The sequence below is a fragment of the Saimiri boliviensis genome, chromosome 7 (genome assembly GCF_048565385.1).
Source record: "Saimiri boliviensis isolate mSaiBol1 chromosome 7, mSaiBol1.pri, whole genome shotgun sequence".
NCBI classification, from domain to species: domain Eukaryota; kingdom Metazoa; phylum Chordata; class Mammalia; order Primates; family Cebidae; genus Saimiri; species Saimiri boliviensis.
In genome coordinates this window covers 16,903,080-16,908,143 of record NC_133455.1, presented here as the reverse complement: position 1 = coordinate 16,908,143, position 5,064 = coordinate 16,903,080, and the positions used below count along the sequence as shown (strand labels likewise).

The 5,064-nt window shown below is 35.8% G+C and overlaps 1 protein-coding gene across 2 annotated transcripts in view; it reads right to left on the bottom strand.

Moving 5' to 3' along the window:
• Nucleotides 1-5,064, bottom strand: part of MED13L (mediator complex subunit 13L) — a 303,530-nt gene that overhangs the window by 210,039 nt on the left and 88,427 nt on the right. The window lies entirely within an intron of this gene.

Here is a 5,064-nt window from a genome sequence, read left to right as displayed (position 1 = left end):
ACGTCTTCCCTCCCACCTCCCACCTCCCACCTGAAGTTCCTGTAGGGCACTTTCAGAGCACTTTGATCACCCTGCTAACATGCTGCTCTTCATGTACTACACAAAGGTATGCAGTTTATCTCCCCTCTTGAGATTTTAAGCGACTTGAGGTTAAAGACTGTTTTAGTAACCACACAGCAGACAGGCAATGAATGTTAACCAAAGAAAAGAATGAATGTATTTTTGCATGTATTTCCTAGAGTTTACAAATTTGAAAAAGAAAATTACCAAAAACTGTTTAGAGAAAAGTTGATTTAAATGTACCAAAGCCAAATTTTACGAGGAGCAGATAGAAATTTGAAAACAACAGGATTCAGAACTGACAGCAGTTCATAACAACTTCTTACCTGGGTCTAAAGTATTGGGAAATAAATTCACAGTGGTTAAAGCTACTCTGCGGATTATATCTGGGCCAAAACTTGAGTTTTACACAAATCATGCTGTGGCCAAATAAATAATATGGTTTTCAATTGGAACATCACCTATGAGCAACTTCTTCAGTTCAGTAATACTCAAATATCACACTTATCAGCTATACTTTAAAGGCAAATTTATAGTATCAATCTGTAAAACTGAGTAAAAGTATGAAAATAGTATTATAAAACATATCAAAATAAAATGACTAGTATTACCAAGAATGACATCTGATTTTAAAATATCAAATTTCAAATTTCTGAATATCTCCTTATAAAATCGTAAACTGACAATTCTTAGCATCTATAAACAAACATGTATTTTGTACTGAGATCTTTAAAACAACTTTGCATCACAAGCAAAACCCTCTTTAAAGTGAAACATCATTTTTCGAAGACAAATATTTCTATAAGCTCACAATATGTTTATTTTTAAAATTTTACAGAACTCAATAAAATTAGGTAGCACTGCATTTTTAGAGGCAAGGGAGAAAAAAATCAGATTATTTCCCTAAGTGAGTCATAAATTCTTGTGTAGAAAAAATGGTGTGTGTGGTGGGTGTGTGTGTGTGTGTGTGTGTGTGTGTAAAATGAGATAAAAGAAATACATATGTGTATATTTAGTGGCTTCCCTGACGAATAGATGACTGTCTTTGAGACAACGAGGTTACAATGAAATTCTGAGGTTTGTAACATTACACTTACTGGAAGCCGGCAAAGCTCAAAACATAGTTTACAAACCACCATGCCAACTCCCCTTAAGCCTCATTTAAGAAGGATTACCACCTACAATCTAACCTCACTGTGCCACTGTTTTAGTGGTGAATCCAACAAACTGATTAAACAAAAATGGGGTTTCAACGAATATATTATTCATTAGCTACAGAGAACACACTGAAGAAGGTTACTTCAGAAAGGCAGAGCCCCTCGGGTAAATTTGCCACAATCTTTTGTTAAACCTTAAACTTTCAGGATAATTACAATCAGTCTGCAGTAAATTCAGTGAATGATATTTTATTGCAATATTAAAGGAAGAAAACAGAAGTAAACTAGCAGTTACAGAACATACATAGTATGCAAAATAAAGTTTTTTAAAGTACATAAATGGAGACTCTACTTGCAGGAAATGTGGGGTTTGTGCAACAATGAAGAGAGGGATGTGTTTAGCTAAGTGGCAACTAGCCAATGTCTCACTTTGAATCAAAACTGTCACTGAAATGAGGCTTTCCAGGAAACAATAAGAATAAAAAAACTTAAGGCTTCAAAGAAATATAGCTTAAGAAAAACTTCTGTGACAAATCCTAAAAATGCCAGCAAAGTAACAATAGATCATTTATCCAGCCTGGAATGTGAACCATTTCTGGAGATGTCAATTATACCAGACCCCTATCTAAGTTGCAGGTTTGAACTACTTTTCGGATGTCAAATATTCACCCCACTAGAAAAATAAAATAAAATAAAATAAGATAAAAACAAAAATCAGTAAAAGCCATTATTTTGATTTAAACCACATATCTAAAAACCATTATTTATCACTTGAACTGGCATTCTCAGTTTTACAAGAGAACTAAAGGTCATTCCGATTAAAGTTTCAATATAGTGTATCGCTTATTTGACAATCATTACCAAATATTTATGACCTATGCTTGTTGGAAATGTATTGTGCATGTTGGTGGAATATTTCACAAGGATCCAGTGGAATATTCACAGGGATCTTCTGGATTTCAAAAGATTACATTTAGAAACATTCACATGTCTCTTGTGTTAATGTATCACGGAAGTTCTAAGAAAATCCAATGTATCTAAAATATTTGTTTCATATAGCAGCAGACAGCAAACCACATAAATTATATCCAAAACATACACCATGAAATTTTAACAGACAAACATCTTTATTCTTGAAGTGCCTAATTTGATAAAAATTCATAACTGGTAAAAATCAGGATTTAATCAAGGTATGAAAGACTATAAAATCCTTACTCACCTACAAAGTGGTCAGTAGACAGCAATATTATTGAATAACTAAAAGAAACCAACAAAGGAAACCCATTTCTTCTTTGTGAAAATACACACTAATTAGAATATGAATAATAAGACTCTTGATCACTATAACACAAGTTCATTCTTTTCTTTTCTTTTTTTTGAAACAGTCTTGCTCTGTCACCCAGACTAGAGAGAGGAAACAAATTCATTCTTGAAGTATAATTTCCAACATAAAATTATACAAGACTGTAAAAGATCTTTGTAAGACTGTAATTGCTATTACGTAATACCTTATGAAAATCAACAGGACTGCTGGCCATGACATTAATAACAACATGCAGAATCCAAAATTACTGAGGGCATATTATTCAAAGCCCTCAGTAATCTCGTCTCGTTTTACCTTACTGATCTATATTTCCTGTTATTCCTGGTCAGTCACACTTATTACAAAAATATGCTTTTTTTTGGAGACAGTCTCACTGTGTTGTCCAGGCTGGAGTGCCGTGGCGCAATCTCGGCTCACTGCAACCTCCACCTCCCAAGTTCAAATGATTCTCCTGCCTCAGCCTCTTGAGTAGCAAGGATTATAGGCAGATATAATCACCACAGCCAGCTAATTATTTTTAATCTTTCATAAAGACAGTGTTTCTCCACGTTGGTCAGGCTGATCTCGAACTCCTGACCTCATGATCCATTTGCCTTAGTCTCCAAAAGTGCTGGGATTATAGGTGTGAGCCACCATGCCCAGCCCGTCATATGCTTTTCTTTCTCCATGCTTTTATTCATTCTATTCCCTTCTCCTGAAACAAATACTCTACCTCTTCATTTCGGCATTTCATCATACACTTCTTTCAAACCTCCTCATTTTGAAATATCACCTCCTCCTTAAAGCCTTCTCATTTTCCTGAAGCAGCAATAATTGCTGAATTACCATAGCATACCTATAATTATTTCATAAACATTTTATACATAACGTTTTATTTAGTTGTATATCTTTATGTTTTCTCTCCCCTACTTGACTAAATACCCTGCAAACCAATCACACTTGCTGAATGAAAATAATCAACTGATTGAGCCTAAAGAGATTAGACATCAGATTTACAGAAAGAAGCAAAGTCTTCCTACGCACACAGCTGGGGGAGGGAGGGTGACAAAACCCCTCAGGTTCTATACCTGCTTTTTTATTCCTGTTTAAGGGCTTTATTACATAGCAAACTGGGTTTTTTTATTTATAATAATTTATTTATATTCTTAAAATATCATATTTAATTGTCACAGAAATCCTGAGGCCAGCATGTGATACTAAGTCCACCATACAGCCAAGGAAATTAAATTCCAACAGGTTAAGTAATCCATACAACGTCATGACAGTGAGCAAAGTAGAAAAGCTGGTACTAAAGTCCAAGCTTTGTGATACTTGGTTTACTGTTTTTGTTTCACTATACCACCCTGTCTCTGGACAATCAAAAGAGCAAAAGGTCAAAACCTAAAATACAAAACAGAGCAGAAACAGACACACTAAAGAGCACAAATCCAAGAATAACCTTTATAACTTCCTCTAGTTCTAAAAGTCCATATTTAATGTACCACTGTTTTTCTTCTCAACAGCAACCTAGAAAATGTGTTCCCAAGTCCACACTTTTCCATTTAAAATTCTTTCTGTAGCTAATAAAACCCATCTTTTCTACTTCTCTCCCAAACAAACCTTCAGCTCCAAACAGCTGCTTCCTGCTATGCCGCACACAGCATGTTTATTAATACCCAATGCTTTGTGCTCAGGCAGCTATCACTTTCCTACACACACTTGCCCCGTTTTTTGTTTTCACTGAAGTGCCTTAATAACTGCAGCTCACAGATCCAGCCTAATACCTATAAAGTCAAATTCTGCATTTTATTACAGTGATAATGTGGTCTTCTTTCTCTATGGAAATCAATACAAAATAGTGGTTAAGACCAAGGACTATGGAGCCAGAGGCCCTCCTCTCCTACTTACATGTTCATTGGTTTGAAAGATTACTTGACTTCTCCATGCTTCAGTTTCCTGTCAATCAGCAGCAAATCACAGTAGAGTCCCTACCTCATAGTAATGATAAAATGAGTTCATACATAAAAAGTACTTTGAACAAAGCCTGACATGTAAAGAATGCTTCTATATCAGTGTCTATCATTGTCATTTCTTCCAGTATCATGGTTTAATAGATCACCTCAAAACTATAAACCAGGCGTCCCCAAACTTTTTACACAGGGGGCCAGTTCACTGTCCCTCAGACCGTTGGGAGGGCCGCCACATACTGTGCTCCTCTCACCGACCACCAATGAAAGAGGTGCCCCTTCCTGAAGTGCGGCCAGTGGGCGGGGGGGGATAAATGGCCTCAGGGAGCCCGCGGGCCGTAGTTTGGGGACGCCTGCTATAAACTATCCCACAATGATGGACCCATTGTTTTATATAGAAGTTTTATTTTAGTCATATGCTTTTAAGTCTTTCCCCACAAAAGTTCAATTTATCAGGTTTTCTCTAGCATACTTCTCTTATAATGCACAAGAGTATATCCTAAAATTATATGTCTATAATACAGAAGATACAACTACGCTAATCATAGGGGATGTATAGAACTGACTATCTGCTCCA